Consider the following 19,914-nt stretch of genomic DNA (forward strand, 5'->3'; position numbering starts at 1 on the left):
TCGTTTCATTAGGCATTTTAGTAAATATCATAAATTAAGAGCTCCACAGTATAATCATATGTTTTCAAGTTTGAGCGTGTCGTATTTGCGATGCTTTCTACAAAGGAATGTCAATAGCGAGGATAATGGCCTCCTCCTTTTTTTTTCTCCACCTTGTGCCTCTGAAAGGAACAAACTAATGGCTTTTTCCCAGGCGACTTTCGCGCAGCTGGGTGCCCACCACGCATTACGTCAAGGTCACTTAACTTTCCTACCGAAATATTTACGACAGCAATTTCCGCTACAGTAGCAGTCTCATATAAAAAATTTCACAGGTCGAGAATTTGCGTTACAAATGTGTAGAAACAAAATCCTATAAATACAAAAGTGTCCAAAAAATTTTCAGTGGCATTGTGATACATTCACACATGTACACACATTTCATAATTCTAAAGTACGATTACCGAAATGGGACTGCCAGAGTAAAGTACTGCCGTAAATTTTACGTCATTTACAGTAATGTGAATCACAGGATATGCAATGTTGTTATGTTTTACGTCGTGTTCCTGGAGTAAGATGTCCCTAATGTCTTCCATTTTTACGTAACTACTAGCTACGGCAGCTGCATCGTCAGTTTCATAAGTACGTTTTGTGGCTGCCAGCGGTATGAGTCATTGCCTATTGTGTCTTTGTTGTCGCGCGTCATTATTGGGATTTGGAGACCTAACTTCTTCAAATTCACATTGTCGAGAGGGCCTTGCTCTATTTGAATCCTGCCAGTTCTGATGCAATCAGGTCTGTCGTTACAATCATATTGCCTGTCGTCATGTCGGTAGATTCCATAGTTTCCTTCTTGTCGGTCACGTGGTGGAGAATTTCTCACTGAATCGTAACTGCGCGCTGGACCGTTGCGTCTAGAGTTATTCTGTCTCCCTTGATAATAATTATTTTGGTTCCCATATTGTCTGTTTCTCTGATTGTCTCTGTGATAGTCATTACCGCGGAGAGGTGACCTTTCCCTGTAATTATTACTACTCTGCCAACGGTTGTCATACGGGTGGTGTCTGTTTTGGTCACGATTTACGTTGTAAGAATAGCCTTGTCGTGTATTATTTCTGTCATCGCGGAATTGTGACAGATGTGACCTGTAATTGTTGTGCTCCTGTTTTCGCGTTCCGCGATTGACAGTGTTAATTTCCAGTTCTTGTAACAGTCCCTGAAAGGCTTCAATGTCGTCTTTGCAACGTCCTGCTAAAATAATATGTCGTAAATGTTCAGGCAGTTTGATTAAGCAAATGCGGATGAGTTCTGAGGGGCTGTATGGGTTTGAAAGATACTGATTCTTATGCAACATGTCTTCAAAATATTTGATAAGACCGGAAAATTCAGATTGTTCGAAACGTGTCATCATTATGATGCTATGTTTTACTCGGTCTTGTGTAGCTTGAGACCAATACGCTGAGAGGAAGGCATGATAAAATTCTCCTTCACTGTGACAATCGTGAATGACCGATCGCATTCTTACAGCTGGTTCAGTCTCCAAGTAGCCAAACATAAATTCTAACCTGTGCTCCAATGACCAGTTGGGAGGAAAACAATGAGAGAATTGATGAAGCCATGCTTGTGGATGAATGTCGTTGTCAGAATTCTTAAATGTTTTGAAGGTACGTGTAGTAATGAACAGCTTATAGTCAAAATCGTCGTGTCGGCGAGTCGCACATCGCTCATTGTTACTTCGTTTCGGCGGTTCCATCTCAAAATCCAATGCGCCTTGCCAATTTCTTTCATAATTTCCGAAGTGTCCTGTGTTATTATTTTGTGGTTGTTCCGTATTTCTATGTCCCTCTTCCCGTACTGGAGCGCGAGTGTCCTCTGAAATATGTATTACTTGCGCCAACTGATCTTGCACTTCCCGGATTTCTCTTTTGTACTGTGTATTGATTTGATTTTGATTTTGTTTGAATTTTCTAATTTGTTCATACCCTTCAGTGTTCGTGAAGGCTACAGGTCTTGTGTCATTCAGATCATCATCTACCTTTGTGGATAAGTTAGTGAACTGATTTGAAAGTTCGGCTACTTTATCCGATAGTGAAATTATTTCCTCTGTGTGTTTTTCTGAACCAAGTTTCAGAGTGTCCATTTGTGTTGAAATCGTATCTACTGTGTCCTTTAAGTTTTGCTGAGTTTTTGCAAGTTACGTAACCGAATTGGTAGATGCAACTGAGTCAATTTTAGCTTGCAAGGTGTCGTGATTTTCATAACCAATAGTTTGCAGTTCTTTTATGGCTGCTTCGTGATTCTGTAATGCATTTTCATGACGTGAAAATTAGGTCGGAAATGCTCACAAATCTGTGTTTTTACGTCATTACAGACTTTTTGACATTTCGATTCAATGTTATGTAACTCAGTAGTTAAATCTTCACGTGTTTGTTCAAGCATGGTGTCTAACTTTTGAAGCTTTTGCTGTGTTTGTCTCTGATTTTGTTCCATTATGTCTAACTGTTGCTGTGTCTTTCTCTGGTGTTGTTCCATTGTGTCTAACTTTGGAAGATTTTGTCCCATTTGTTTCTGATTTTGTTCAAGCGTTGTGTCTAACTTTTGTAGTCTTTGTCCCATTTGTTGCATTAACTGTAATAAAAATGCACTGGTGTCTGAAACATGTTCCTCAGTGCTTTCCGGCAGTAAAGTGGCAACGGCAACATTCACATTTTGACAAGCAGAAAATATGTCTTGACTTAATTGAGAAAACGGTGAGGACCCAAAACCTGAATCTACAGTATTTGCAAGATTGCGTCCTGTCATTTCGGATTCCTGAGGCGAACTGTTGCTGGCCGATCGATCGATATTGCTTCCCTGTTCACTAATTGTTTCACTGTCTACACCTCTATTTTCCGCCCGCTCCATTTGCCTATGCACAATTACCAAATTACTACTTTGAACATTAGTTAATTCATTACTCGGTGGCGCTAACACACTGCTTTCGTCTTCACTGTCATTTCTCAGTTTACTTTGGAGCCTAGTATTACGTATTTCACACGCCATTATTGTCACAATATTTCACACGACAACACAGAAATGCACAATTTGAAGAGCAAAATAAGAAAACACATTATCATAGCATTGAAAATAATATCTCGTTAATTGCAAGCGCAGCTGCGAAATACTTGGTGCAAATCTACATGCATGCCACAACTGTTTTATTGTACAAGAATGAAAGACTGCAACTACAAAGGAGATTCTCTCTACAATTACGCGCTAGCAATAAACAAAATCTACACTAAATACACAAACTACAAGAAAAAATCAGAAGATTCTAGTGAGGTATCCTCGGCTAAGGGTCGACATATGAAAAGTCCCCTTAGGAAAATTATACATGACTGAGCTTAAACTGACACACAATATTTTCTAGCGCTACGCAATCTGACTTTCAATAATCACTAGAAAAGAATGGCCCTGACTAACATTAACCTATACCTTTCACAAATCACTTACCTCACAAAAATCTTCGTTACTCGAACTATTGCAATACAGCGAGCGCCACTACTGCCAGCTAAATAAAAGATTCAAACTACGGAAGCCACTAACTACTGATAGGCATAGTTAGCAAATGAAAGATTTTAATAGAGAACAAACAATGTATTTACCTTAATAGTCATAATATATATAGCAGTTCATGACATCCAGTCTTACGAATTTCAAAACTCCGCCATTTCTCTCCCCACATCCACCACTGCTGGTGGCTCACCGCCAACTACGCAACGCTACGCGCTGTTCACATCCAGCTGCCGCTGCCCAACACTACAATGGCAGACAACAGTGCAAACTAGCCACAGACTGCACACAGCACAGCCTGTGTTTTCTTATTGGCAACGTTATGTAGCGCTCTGTATGAAAATCAGCCTACTTACAACCTGACCCCATTCGAAGTCCTTGAGTTCCGCAGAGGGCCCCATTCTGGTCTCTCACGATATCTAATGACTACTGAGGTCGCTGATATGGAGTGCCTGGCAGTAGGCGGCAGCGCAATACAGAAAATATGAAAAACGTATGTTTTTGGGGGTGTCCGGATACTTTTGATCACATAGTGTGTGACAGCGCAATGTAATAGTTAAAACGATAATCAGGGATATTAAAAAATGGGGATTAAAAAAGAAGGAAAAGTATGCAAATATAAAGTGGGAAGCTGTGTGGGTAAACACAAATCTGACGAGCTGCACAAATAAAACTAAAACAACTTGGCGCAAGGTCGTCAATAATACCATCATAAAAAGGATAGCTTGCATTGGATAGGACTATGGGCCTCCTGTCTGTGCCAAAAACGTAAGTTAACAGACAACATGCTTCGAACACTCACTGGCAGTGGTAAAAGTTGGAAAAGATTGAAGACATATACTGCTCTCTTAAATGGACAACCTGAGACGCAGGTACAAACAACCATCTCGAGAAAAACACTGTCTCAGACTTTGTGGATGTACCTATACTATTTCTAGCATTCCCGTTACGTTAAACAGCGGAAAACATTTGGACACAAGTCGGAATAGTTCACGGGTAGACTACCGGATATCAGTATCCAAAAATGGGCGCAATATTTCGGCCAACGACCACGTGGCCATCGTCAGGTGCGCTGATGAACTGAATGGTGGTGGGTGCGGGCGCCGTGCTTTGATCTCCTGCCCTCCTCCCACTGATCGGCCGCTCTGTCGACCGCCCGCGGCCGGCATTCTTACGCCCACCCCTCCCGCCGACACAGTGCTCCGTCCTAGGTGTTCGTCCATGTGCGCGTGCTGGCGGCACCTCTGCTGTGCTCCACCTGCCCCCGACATCAATCAGTTCGATGTCTGCTATCTCATTTCTCTCCTTGGCCATTCTTATAGCGAGGTCCCATTCCTTACTCAGGATGTACCCGCATCACGATTTATCGGCGGTTCCCTTACACGGATCTCAACAGATTCCTTAATATCGGAGTCCCAGAAGTTGGACGTCTGTTTCAGAATCTTGGTGCGGTTGTAGTTCATTTCACTAAATTGGTCAGGCAATGTTCTGCGACTGCCGACTTGTTAGGCTGCTGCAACATGGTGTTTTATTGGTGTTTCCGCCAACGATCTTCGACAATACGCACCGCTTGACCTATGTATATCTTATCACGTTGTCGGGATATCTGATACACTCCGGATTTTCGTAGTCCAAGGTTGTCTTTCACTCTACCAAGCAGTGTCCGTGTTTTGGCTGGTGGCTGGAAGGTGGTCTTCACTTGATGTTTCTGGAGTATCGTCCTATCTTCGCAGATGAAGCACCATAAAAAGGAATAAATGCAATGCCCACGTCCTCTTGAGAATCTTCCTCTGGTTACGCCTGTTGTACAGAGGGACAGGACGTAGGACTTTCCGATTTGCCATCGTTCTGGAAAACCGCTTTCAGATGTTCAAGTTCGTTTTCGATACTGTCGTTGTCAGAGGGGATGCCAGCCCTGTGTACCAACGTTACGAGCACTCTGTTCGTCCGAGCCGGGTGGTGGCAACTGCCCGTATATAAGTATAGGTCCGTGTGCGTCTTTTTCCAATATACGCTGTGGCCAAAAGTGCGGTCCAGTCTGTTTCTCACCAGGACATCCAGAAAGCGACCTCAGTGGTAAAATAGATAGTCTGGTGTATGAAATTAAGGTGTATACGGAAGTCATTCAGCTCGTCTCTTCCATGTGGCCGTATGACGAAGGTGTCATCATCATACCCTAAGAAACATATAGGTTTCCATTGGGCTAATTCAAGGTACCCACCTCGAGGCATTCCATGCACATATTGGCGACAACTGGTGAAACTGGGCTCCCCATGCCCTTGCTGACCAACAGTGCTGCCAGCGTATACGCGGTTACCTTTAATGTAGCGTCCCAAGTGTTTTCCAGGGTGTCATGACAGAAAGCCTATGCCGGTAAAAGTATGAATTTTACATGTTCTACATCTACGTGACTTTTCTGTAATTCATACTGACGTTCCTGGCACAGGAAACTATTACTCTGCTGTTCCACTCCGTAACGGCACTTTAATCATTCGGTACTAGCACTGATTTCTCATATTTTATTATGATGATCATTTCTCCCTATATAGGTTGGCGAGAATAAAATGTTTTATTATTCAGAAGAGAAATAATGGTAATAATTGAAATCTCGCCTCAACGAAAGCCTCGTTTTTTTAATGTTTGCCACCCCAACTCGCATATCATATCCGTGAACCTCCTTCCCCTATAACACAACACCAACTACCCTTCTTTGAACTTTTTCATGCCCTCTATCAATCCTATCTAGTAAGTATACTATGAGGCACAGCAATACTCTAGAAGAGGAGGAACGTACGTAGTGTAGGCACTTTAGCAGAACTTCTAAGAGTTCTACCAATAAAATGAAGTCTTTGGTTGGCTCTCTCCACAACATTATCTATGCGATCCTTCCAATCTAAGTTGTTCGTGATTAGAGGGTTTGTGAGAAAAACAATCTATCTCAAAAGAAATGAAATGTTCAGGAGAAGCAGTAAACTGTCTAAATGTGATCCTATGTTACATTGAAACCTGGAAAAAATTTCGTACACTTGCTCACAGAAAAGAATCAGTTTGTTGCAGTTTTTCCCCTTTGAAAGTTTAAAATAGTCCTCTTGCACAACAAAAACAATACTGCCACTGGTTGTTTTTTTGCATGAAATTGCCATAAAAAAGCATAATATCCTATACATTTATCTTTTAATGCAGCAGAATCTTCCGTTACAGCAGTATATTTAATTCAATGGCAATATTATCACAATTTATTATTTCAAAAAATGTATCTGCCCTCCTCTGGTGCAACTCTATCTTCTGCATTGATACGTCCTTTTCTTCATGGTCCGACGTACTTTCTATTTTTAACTGTAATGCTTCGCATGTGCGACAAGTACCTACTCTGGTAATACGGAATTCAGTGTTGAATTCACTGAAAAACCAATAATAAAGCTTGCATAGCACATTCAGTCTTATTTTATCACGGAACATTTTGTGCATAAAATTCTGGTAAATGTACTCGGTCTGGTTTACCACGACGGGAATAGCGGAGCTGTCTGACTGCATTACTTTATGTACTCTCCGATAAGTATAAGAAATTCATAAGGAACTTTGATTTGCCTTGAATGGTGCTTACCCCACATGTCCTTGGGTAAAACGCCCGTTACCTTTAACGAATGCTGGATCCTTCTTAACCCATTTCTGCCTAGCGTAACATATATGTCACGGAACAGCCTGTCATTGTTTTCTCTCGCTGGCAACAATGCCTGCGTTTGGAGCCGCTATTGTTGTATGGCTTTCAGATAAGGAGGCATTGTTGTTCATGTTTAGGTAGGTTTCAGTCAGTTGCAAGCATTAAGTGGTCAGTGACTGGTGCTTCAAGTACGGAAGACTTTTCTGAGTGAGATTATGTCTTATAATAAGAAGTAAGCATCATTTTTATCGCAAATTATAATACAATTTGTTTAAATTTTGGTTGATTATAATGTTAAAAGTACTGAAATTTATATTAAAGGTTATCTACAAAATGCAATTCTTCTTTTTGTGGCTCCTAACACAGTTTTAATTTTGTGTTGCATATATGTCACGCTAAGCAAAACAGTGAAAATAACGATTCGTTCTCTTTAAAGGTCTATCTCTCGATGACATCCTGGCTATTCTTGAGGGGGAGGAAGAAGATGCAACAGATATATTTATTGAATCTCCTGAAGCTAATGTGGATTCGGATGAAGATTCTGGGGAAGAAGATGGGGGAGGAAACGTCGATAATCTTGGACCAAGGCAACTCCAGGCTGGTGCAGAAGTGGTTTTAGCAAGTAAAAACAGGTTCGGTAGTGAACCTGAGATTAATTTCTCTCCTGATGATAAACCAAATGAACAGGAAAAGTCGCAGATCTTAAAAACTGTAATCAGAGATTGGAAAAAAGACGATCTGCGTAGTGTTAGTTCTGTATTTCCTGAGAGTGATTATAGTAAATACAGAAACTTGTCTCCAGTTCAGTGTTTCCAATTATTTTGGAACGACAAAGTAACTGAATTTCTTGTCACTGAATCGACGAAGTATGCTTTGAAACTTCCTGGCAGATTAAAACTGTGTGCAGATTAAAACAGTTTTAATCTGCCAGGAAGTTTCATATCAGCGCACACTCCGCTGCAGAGTGAAAATCTCATTCTGGAAGTATGCTTTGTTCAAGAACTGCTCAGATCCAAAAATAACATATGAAGAGATAAAAGGTTTTCTAGGAATTCTAATTCCTTCTGGCTATAATCCTTTACCTAGCAGAAGATATTACTGGGATTCTGGATTGGACATGAGAAATGAAATGGTCCACAGCACGATGAGAAGGGACAGGTTTGAAACAATTATGAGATTCATTCACTCGTATGACAACACAAAATAGATGCTAATGATAGAATGTGGAAACTTCGTCCATTAAGAAATATGCTAAGAAAAAAGTTTGCTCTCCACTTTCAGTCTGAGCAAGATTTGTCTTACGATGAGAGCATGATAAAGTATTTTGGCAGACATGGATGGAAGCAGTTTCTGAAAGGTAAGTCCATTAGATATGGGTACAAACAGAACCATGGGTTATCTAGTAGACTTTCAAATATACCAAGGAGCTGATCCTCAGAGGAATGAAGAAATATGAGAAATCATTTGGAAAATATGCTGCTCCTTTGATTCAAATGATCGATTCTCTTCCTGAAAAGAACAAACATCTTCCCTACAGGATTTATAGGATTTATTTTCACAACCTGTTTACATTACAAACATTGTTGATTTACCTGAAGCAACGAGGTTTTGGTGCAACTGAGACTATTCGTGAAAATCGTCTGCCTAAAGAGTGTCATCTCATACCTTCTAACACTGTGTCGAAATGGAATAAGAGAGGATATGTTGATTACAAGAGCAGCAAGGAAAGTGGAAAATCGTTGCCAAATGGCTAGATAATTCTACAGTAACAATTGCTTCCACAAGCCATGATATCAGTCCAGTCAGCACCGTTGCCTGATACTCTAGATAAGAGAAGAAAAGAATACTTGTACCTCGACCTAATGTAACTGGAGAATACAACAAAAATATGGTAGGAACTGACCGAATGGATGGAAATGTAGCGTTATATAGAGTGAGTGTCAGAGGAAAGAAATGGTGGTGACCAATTTTTACATGGCTTCTAGATATCTCTGTACATAATCTGTGGCTTCTTCATAGAAAGACTGGTATAAATATGCCTCAGCTACACTTCCAGCGCTACATTGTGAAATGTTACCTGACTTCCAATGCAGCAGTACCAAGAGGTCCTAGACGCCCTGCAGGTAATTCAAACAAAGGCAGAGCGCCGCATGATATTAGATATGATGAAAGAAATCATCTGGTAGCCATGGTGCCACAGAAAAAAAGAAGATGCTGTGCGGCGGAAAACTGCAAAGGAACCCCAAGAACAATGTGCTGCAAATGTGATGCTGGTTTCTGCATAGAATGTTTTGTGCCATACCACAGAAAGTGAGTACTGTCGCCTGAACGTAATGTAAATCACATACAGTGTACTATTTTACTTGCTGTCATACATTCTGCCTAAAATGTATGGTTTGCCTAGCGTGACATATATGCTACGCCCTTTTTTGTTTCAATTATTGATTATTTTTTTGTTTTGATTGTTGTATTGCTTTTCTTTGATGACAATAAACACATAAATATCTAATTTGTAGAAATCAGAAGAAAAAAATAATTCAGGCAGAAATGGGTTAATCTTGCTCTAGTTCTTCCTTGTAGAGCAATCATTGCATCGTGGCACACTTCTGCTCAGTGCCATCAACCATTACTTTATAAGAATAGGCAACATCATGGTTATAAGCAAGATCAATTTTCCCTTTACACCGCCGTCTCTGCTGTATTAACTCTAGTAGTATATTGTATTCTTGAGGTACAAATTGTCTCTGCTATTCCAATGCAGAGGTACTTTTAACTTACACGCTACAATAGTAACATTGGTCGAGAATATTTTTCTTACATTTTTTTCCCAGTGGCACTGGATACTTTTTTCTTTTATAAATCTACTCTAAAAACTAATGTGGAGATGCCTTCTTTACTAAAACTAAATTTCACAGTTCCAGTAGCGTAGCTTTTACAATAATTCTGATGGACTGTGCACGCTCAGAATCTAATTTCAACAACCACGATAGCAAAGGTTTTTACAACAATTCTGACGCACTGTGAGCTATATAGATATATATATCGCTTAATCACTATTCTGATTTGGATGGCTAGCGGCAGGTGAAAAACTTAAAAACTACTCTATTTGCAGGACCCACATGGTACATTTCTATATATATATTTACAGGCAACACTTACGTTGCGTATGAAGAAAGAAATAAATATACAAATATTTCTTTCTATTTATGCTTTCTTTGTTTATGCTTTTTTTAGATTTTATTCCTTTCACAAACATGGTATATATATATATATATATATATATATATATATATATATATATATATATACTTTTTTATCTTCTTTTCCACACATCGTGTGTATGTATATACACGTGTAAATATTACACACAAATATTTACACGACACACACACACACACACACACACACATACAAAATTACTTTCACTATGATGAAAGGGGCATACTATTACTCTGCGAACACACTCACTCATTGCCCCTATTCCCCTCTCTCTCTCTCGCTCATTCTCCCGCTTTCAATCAGAGTCCCCCACCCCTTCTCTCGCTACAAGTGAGTAGTGTGAGTACGGGAGAGTTTCAATCATGTCATCACCAATGACCCTTTTATCGTCATGAGGCGACAGGCCGATTTTAGGCTGCAGCACAGTGTACACCTCGCGTCCTCTCAGTCGAATACTAGTCTGCTTTACCACACGAGGTGGCTGCGGTGCAGCACCGCGGACACCACTGCACAGGCACTGAGAAGAGTTTTTGATAGAGAGGCTCGTGATGCCATACGACGCACACCCTTAGCCCGCCTCTGGGTGGCACCTTCCAATGTGCGATATGCGAACATTTTTGAGCGTAGACCTACAAACTCCAAACCGACAATCCATTCACCTATTTCTTCACAAGACAGATAACCTTCTTGTTCTGTGGAACAATACCATAGGGATTATCGGCCGTGTGTGAGGACATGTCCAATTCACTACCGTGGTACCTCATTACTCCATATGGATCGCAGTTCTTCACCCAATAGACGAAGCTTTCTGGGTCCAAATAAAGTAATTTAGGATCTGCGAAACAAGTTTTCACAAACTCATAATGAAAGCGGAACATGTGGAGTTTGTATAGGTTTACTATGCACATCTACACATAAATAGGTTTTGTATGCTCTACTGCAGTCTTCACCATCTCCACAGCAATAAAGTTCCTGTTGAATACGGTGACCTGTTTAAAACTTGGTCTGGCAATGCATTTTCTTACTCCATAACGCCCATCCTACTCGGTTCTAATCAAAATTTCACTTCGTTCCCTCAAATTCTCTATTGTTTTACAGAAAATTGAATTATTCATTAATTTGTAAAAATCTTTCTCAAAGTCACACGTCATGGAAGCTCACTGTCTAGTATTCAAATCATTATACTCCTTCAACCAGGGGGACTGCTTGAAGGAGATAACCTGGGTGATTCCAGCCAGCTCCATACCCAAGCTGCGACACTGCTGCAGATTACAGTAATGAATTATGTATCTCTGCTTATTCTCCAGCGTCGTCGTCGGCTTTGATGTGGAGCCTCCTCGCGGAACTTGTTGCTCTGGACACAGCAAATCAGCATGCGCATCATGCACGTGAGTTCCGCCTCCACCACATACCCTAATCAGAATCACCTGCCACACCCCCACGATTTTTCCACCTAATCCCTTGCATTCATCTTCGAACACCCATCGAAACTCACCAATCGGCAGTGATTGCTCCATAGTATTCCCGTGTAAATTATTTATGTTCAGGTACATTACGTAACTTGAATCAAGGGATGCGCTGAACCTGTCAAAAATCTGTGGGTTATTTGCCTTCTCGTGCCTATGAACACATTGGTAAAAAGTCCTCCACGGACCCATCGCTCAAAGAAAAGAAGCATGTCAGCATCGGTCAATAATTCAATGCTGCACTTCGTTTTCTTGACCATTGCATCCCAAGACAACCCAGGTGCCGTGTAATAAAAGGCAGGATCCAGAGAATATGTGGCCATGCACAGACTCCAGGATTTCTCGAATACATCTGCAGCAAGTGCACGTCTGTGTCCATGTAAAGCCGTGTGTAGGCCTACTCTCCTAAACTGGAGATGTTGAATTCCCGCCAGACATTCACGGCACGCTCATACCCTGCGTCCGTTATGGCATCGCCTGTAAGGTTGCTGGAGAATGCAGTTATGTCGGGTAGCCTGGTTTCGTTCAGTTTCACCATATTATCCATATACTCATATGGGAAACCCCTCTTCCTACTCGAGTGAATCCATATCCTCCAGAGGTAGGGCTTCAACAAGTTTCTGGAGTGGCGCCTGCATAATACTTAGCGTATCAAGGAAACCGAGCGTAATTCTTGGCATCACTCCTTTGAAGAATGAAATGTTTTTCTCGATGCTCTCAGGTAGGTCACTGACATGATTTTCCTCAACTAGAAAGTGAGCGTCACACTCGCTTAAATTGTGGAAGAAAACGGATATGTGCCTTGGTAGCTGGTACTTCAAATTGCACACGTTGTGAGCGCCGCCAAGGAACTTCCCCGTAAGATGACAGTGGTCCCTACAAGGAGTTTCCGCTTTTCTGTCCAACAGCAGCCCACAAATATGACAATCAACCGGCTTATTATACATATCTTAATTCTCCTTCGATATGGTGATGGGAACGTTGTCGCTGTAAAGCTTATCAACCTCCCATGAAAGTTTTTCGAGCTCAGGGAGCAGTCAAACCGCAGGATTATACCAAACATAAGATTTGTAGCAGTTAAGACTAGAATCATAGGACGATACAATTTGGTACGCTGCCACATATGGTAGCCTGCGTGTGTTTCTGTAAAGGTGGTGTGTGAGGCTGTAGGGTCACCTTCACAGCGAGTCACAGGAGCGAGGAGGCATTCAAAGTCAGTGTACACCACAAATGGGCATCGCTCCTGGTGGTGAGCATTTTTGAAGTTTATAAATTTGTTTTGTCCGCAGCTCGTGGTCGTGTGGTAGCGTTCTCGCTTCCCACGCCCGGGTTCCCGGGTTCGATTCCAGGTGGGGACAGGGATTTTCTCTGCCTCGTGATGACTGGGTGTTGTGTGATGTCCTTAGGTTTAAGTAGTTCTAAGTTCTAGGGGACTGATGACCATAGATGTTAAGTCCCATAGTGCTCACAGCCATTCTTAAATTTGTTTTCCTCAGTAGGCATAGAAACTTGTACCGGGTCCTTGGAATCGCGATCTACTAGATGCGCCGCTAATAGCTTTTCTGAGGACAAATAATTGACGCACCTTAAGAAAATATGCTTTTATGCTCTTTTTTCGACAATTGGTAGTAAAGAATTCGGGACATTGATCCAAACATAGTGATAATTATCACTTTCAGAAGAAAATGGAAATTTGTGGTAAGGTCTTATAGGACCAAACTGCTGAGATCATTGGTCCCTAAGCTTACGCACTACTTAACCTAACTTAAACTAACTTACGCTAGGGACAACACACACACCCATGCCTGAGGGAAGACTTGAACCTCCGACGGGGGGAGCCACACGGACCGTGACAAGGCGCCTCACTTTCAGAGAAGAGCAGCACGTTTACATGCAACTTACCCACACCGACAAATTCTGAGAGATGGAGGGGACCGATGACGATATGCTTGTCTTCCTCATCTGACTTGCTTTTCTTCGCCAGACCATAAACATGAACCCACATTCCGGTATTCTGACCCTCAAATTTACATATGTCCTGGATCTTGATAGGGAAATCGATACCATCAAAGTTATAATACCCACGAATATTATCACCTACATGATATGTACTGGGAGGGTCAGGGTGGTCTCTGTAATTGTAATTTCTCCCTCAAGCCACGACTGACCATGCAAAACAGGCATGACCCTTTCTATTTTCGACGTTAATGCATGCCCGCTTATTAGCTATATCTTTAGGGAGCTTAATAAAGCTTGAACCTCCATTTACAGGATCACAGACATGTGTATGGATGTCCAGGTGTAGTATTCGGCTGATTGCTTTAGCTGAACCTCTGACTTGCATCTCAAAACAGGGCCAGTAGAGCACTCAAGGTGGATTTACGAAACCACTCGGCGATTGACGTGCTCCACATTATTATGCCATTTTCATACCAAAGATAATGAAAAGTTGTCTCTTCAACACCAGAATCAATTCTCGGAGGAGGGGGAGGGAGGGGGTGTGATAGTTCGATGCAGAGCACCTTTAATGGTGGGATACTGCGGATCATTCACTATCTTGAGGAGCTCCGTTTCCATGAAAGGAAGACACGCCCTTAGAAAACCAAGAGGGTCTGGTACCCTCCTGCCAGGTTATCGATCCTCGTGAACGAGGTTCGCTCTTCAAAGGCGTCTGCAATTACCGAGTATTCTAACTGCAGTATGGTATCACTGACCTGATCTCCTCTACCACTAGCCACAGGGTCTTCTCTATTAATATTATTATTATTCTGCGTCACCCCCGTTGATAATGGATGATGAGGGGCAAATCGGTATGCCCTGAAGCACGCATACCTTGCGTTTACGCCGATTCTGACGAGGCTGATATGATGATGATGATGATGACAGGGGAGAATGCTGCACTGCTACTGGGTCAGACTAATGGAACAGCTAGTGATGGTACCTGATTCTGTTGTTGCCTCTGCTGCTGGTAACTTTAGGGGTAGTGGCTCACTGCTCGGCCCACGGACGCGGCGGCGGCGGCGGCGGCGGCGACTTCCCGCGTGGCGACTAGCGGCGCCCTTATAGGTGATGCGTGGTTTATCGGCTGCCGCTTTGGCGAGGAAAAAGATTTAGCCACACTGGGTTGCAGCAGCAGACACGCAACGGCTGTAGAAGAAGAGAGAGAAAAAAGTAATAGTTGAGTATACTGCTTACCGCTGCTGGCGGAGTAAAAGAAAGAATACTGACAATCACGAGGTTATAAGCACAATGAGTAATTACTTTCTTCGCTCTGGCTCCAAGGCATTAACACATCATTCGGCGACTCCACCACACCCTCAAAGAAGTCATCATCATCATCTAACAGGGCCAGCTCAGTGCGCTTTTCCCCCTCCTCTAGTTCAGTGGACATTTGTGTGACCCATCCAAGCATGTCATTCTCCTCGTCAGAATCACCATCTGGTAATCAGTCTGTCTCGCCTACAACATCAAAAAACAAAGTATATAAACTGAAAAAAAAACAAGTACGAAAATTATGAATCACTACTATACAAGAACAAATTACAATGAAAATTATACTCTCATGGGAATCCTGGCTGTGAACCCAACACAGGAGGCTGGACTTCGAGAGTCTGCCACGGTCCAGTCCCCTCCCATCTATCCTCACACTCCAGGATAAAATCCTGGAGTTGTACTATAACAAGGAGCAGGAATTAATAAGGCGAATTTAGCATACATACGAAAATTTACACTCAAAATACAAATTACTTTCTTGGTAATCCTGTCTCCAGAACTCTATGCCACTTGCTGCTACACTCTGAATCGTTGCTGGTGTTACCTCTCTTCATCTTGGGGGAAAAACACGCACACACAGAAATGAAGGTATGCAGAACAAGGCGGACAGCAGCTGACTGAGGACAATGGAGGTTTGTTGTGGGCTTATATACAGATCAAGGCGACCAATGATAGAGCTTCATTTGAATGGACAGCCAATGACAAGCCTTTAAGGAACCTTATTATTTCCTGGAAGGGCTTGATGCAACGATCATCTCTGTTCCCAAATAAAAAGAACGCTTGAATGATTAACAGTGTTTTTGCAATCATGCACAATCATGATCAAGGTTCTTAGCGATGAGTTCCAGGAATGGTAACATGTGATGGACACGGTATCATCAGGAAGAATGCATTCAGTGTTATTCTGGGATATTTTCGTAAACAGGTCCTGTTAAGACGAGAATTTCCATGCAGACAAGCTGAGACATCACGGAAGCTCCTACAAAATTGACCGTTAACTATTTCTGTGACATGATTTCTGGGAAGGGGCTGATATATAATGGACTGGCTGTCCTGTTAGGGTCATTAGGAACAACGCATTTGGTATTATCCAGGACTAATTTCATCAGTATAACACTGACAACCATTTCGCTGCGCTTGCAGAGCTGAGTCGCTATCCAAACATCTTTCACTTGGCATTTAGGTCTGCACTGGACTGGCAGGTATGCGTGGTGGCTACGTAAACATGTGTACGGCCAGAGGCGTCTCGCATGTGGGATCGGCTGTCCCATTAGAACCACCGAGAACATGGCATCCTGTGTTACTCTGGGATATTTTTGTAAATATTTTCTGAGAGCATTGCAAAATATTTCTATAGTATGTCCAGGGGGAGACTTGTCAGTATAACTCTGACAACCTTTTGGTTGCGCTTGTGACGGTGAGTAGCTAGGCAAACATCTCTTGCCTGGCAATTACGTCTCCGCTTGACCTCACGTACAAAGGCTATGAGTCAGTAGTGGCAAACACTCACACAGCCAGATGCATCTCTCATGTGAGACCGGCGTGTTTGTGCTGCCCCCGAGTGCACGTATGGGACCTCTATCACGAACTATTTGCTGATGCGTTGCAGTCGAATTTCTTTGCGATAGTTTGAAAGCGTTTTTTACGTGCAATGAGTGTTGGTGAACCACATTATTTTCAGCTGTTTAAGCGTTGTGAGCGTGTTTGCATAGCATTACACATGCATTAATTTTTTACAGTTTTACGTGTAGTAAACGTGACTGTTGCATTATTTTTTGAACAAGTCTGTAGGCTGTGCAATGCATTATTTCGACAGTTAATAATTGGCGAGTGTGTTTGCACAGCATCTTACATGTATTATTTTCTTAATTTACGAATTGTTATCGTGTCTGTTCATCAGTGAACTGCATTATTTCAGTGATCTACGAGTAGTTTTCAGGTCTTTAGGCTGTGCAATGTATTATTTCGACAGTTTATAATTAGTGAGAGCGTCCGCAGCGCGTTTTACTTGCATTATTTTGACACATTATGAGTTATTTGTGTGTCAGTACATCGGTGTACTGCATTATATTGGTGATTTACGAGCATTTTGCAGGTCTGTAGGCTATTTACTGTGACCCCAAGCACATCAGGGAGCGTGTTTTGTGTCAGTGTAATAAATAAACTACATGAAAATCGTCCCTAAATAAATTCTTCCAACTTTCCACTGAAAATAAATGTCCAAAAGATAGTATAGCCTAGACAGCCATTGTGCACGGTAATGTAAACAAAGTTCATAAATACAACTACAATGCCACTTGGATTTCTGATCTTTCAACTTGTGCACAAGCCTATATTTGTCCCTACCCTGAGAAGGAAACCTCACTGGACGTGAGGCCATTTTCTAGGATGGCCTACGGCTGTGTATCTGAGAAGGACTCTGTGGTTACTATTGAGGTTCTAATATGTGTACCAAAGGGGTCTATATCTCCCTTGTCTAAAATCAAAATATCTATTAGCACATCTTATTCCATTTGGCATAAATACAAATTCCCTGTAGGCTTCTCTAAACTGTTGAATTAATTGTTGTAAGTTAGGTTTATAAAACCAAAGTTCTTCCAGAACAATGATTGCAGCGCTGTAATTAATCTTGTTCCCGTAGAATGTTATGGCAAGCTCGTCTAGGATGGCCTACGGCTGTGTGTCTGAGAAGGACTCTGTGGTTACTATTGAGGTTCTAATATGTGTACCAAAGGGGTCTATATCCCCCTTGTCTAAAATCAAAATATCTATTAGCACATCTTATTCCATTTGGCATAAATACAAATTCCCTGTAGGCTTCTCTAAACTGTCAAAGTGCAGATATTGGTAAAGTTAAAGGTTGGCCTGATTTAGAAAATCAATGTAAGGCAAAAAACAAATTGTTTCAGGGTGTTAATCCATTTTATATTGGTGTACAAATTGCTGGCGATGAACCAGCCAAAGATGATGTTATACAAAGTGAGGTGAAATATGTGACATTTGTTGTTCGTAATCGTGTATACATGACATTTTGTAAACGGAAGGGAACGGTCACGTTCTGAATAAAGTTTATTGTTTACAGCTAATGTCTGCGTTGGAATTTTTTTATCAAAATTGGGACCACATAAGGAATTATCCTGACGAACTAAGGTTGGCCTTCCTTGTCCCTACGACCCAGCAGAGAATCGACGAGCTTGCCATAACATTCTACGGGAACATGATTAATTACAGCGCTGCAGTCATTGTTCTGGAAGAACTTTGGTTTTATAAACCTAACTTACAACAATTAATTCAACAGTTTAGAGAAGCCTACAGGGAATTTGTATTTATGCCAAATGGAATAAGATGTGCTAATAGATATTTTGATTTTAGACAAGGGAGATATAGACCCCTTTGGTACACATATTAGAACCTCAATAGTAACCACGGTCACGTTCTGAATAAAGTTTATTGTTTACAGCTAATGTCTGCGTTGGAATTTTTTTATCAAAATTGGGACCACATAAGGAATTATCCTGACGAACTAAGGTTGGCCTTCCTTGTTCCTACGACCCAGCAGAGAATCGACGAGCTTGCCATAACATTCTACGGGAACAAGATTAATTACAGCGCTGCAATCATTGTTCTGGAAGAACTTTGGTTTTATAAACCTAACTTACAACAATTAATTCAACAATTTAGAGAAGCCTACAGGGAATTTGTATTTATGCCAAATGGAATAAGATGTGCTAATAGATATTTTGATTTTAGACAAGGGAGATATAGACCCCTTTGGTACACATATTAGAACCTCAATAGTGACCACAGAGTCCTTCTCAGACACACAGCCGTAGGCCATCCTAGAAAATGGCCTCACGTCCAGTGAGGTCTCCTTCTCAGGGTAGGGACAAATATAGGCTTGTGCACAAGTTGAAAGATCAGAAACCCAAGTGGCATTGTAGTTGTATTTATGAACTTTGTTTACATTACGGTGCACAATGGCTGTCTAGGCTATACTATCTTTTGGACATTGCAGGATGGCGTACAATCTCCATCCCGCTTTGGGATTCACACAACAAGGATATGAAAATGCTACCCGTGGTCTGCAACAGGCCGAAGATAACCAACGTAACACAGATGATAATTCAACGCAACATGGGACACGTCAAGACACTTCACAACTTGCAGTTGACGACGGATGGGAGGTGCCGTTGTCGCACTTGCCAGCGCACCTATTCGGAGCTGCAGGGCCATCCTCTGCGGGTGACCACCTTAGCGGAGCCCCTTTAGAAAGTCACTCGAGCCCACCTAGTAGTCGAGCAGCTCGACACAGATTGTATCTTTTTCCCATCATTTTTCCTCAGACCCCCATGGGACGACAGCGCTCTCTGGTGGCAGTACTGTGTACTACATCAGTTGGATCCTAGACCTCATGGTGAACACTCTGGATGGAGGTAATGCCTATGAGAACTCAAATTATTTAAATAAACACAGCATGTAAAATAAAGACTTATGACCATCCTATCCAGCAGGCCAGCGCAGGCTGAGCTTTCTCCTCGACAGGTCCCATGAAGAGGTGGATGTCAGGTTAGTGGAGGTAGCCCAAGTGACCTTTTTACCTCCCAAAATTTTCCCACCATTTTCTTAGATTAGTGCAGACAGCCCAAGTGATCTTTTCCCATCAAAATTTGAACTTCCTGCCATTTTCTTGCAGGGGGGGGGGAAGATGTGAGGGGGGAGGGGATTGGGTTCTGTTAGTGGAGGTAGCCCAGCTGACTTATTTTC

The sequence above is a fragment of the Schistocerca nitens genome, chromosome 9 (assembly GCF_023898315.1).
Source record: "Schistocerca nitens isolate TAMUIC-IGC-003100 chromosome 9, iqSchNite1.1, whole genome shotgun sequence".
In the NCBI taxonomy this organism is placed as follows: Eukaryota; Metazoa; Arthropoda; class Insecta; order Orthoptera; family Acrididae; genus Schistocerca; species Schistocerca nitens.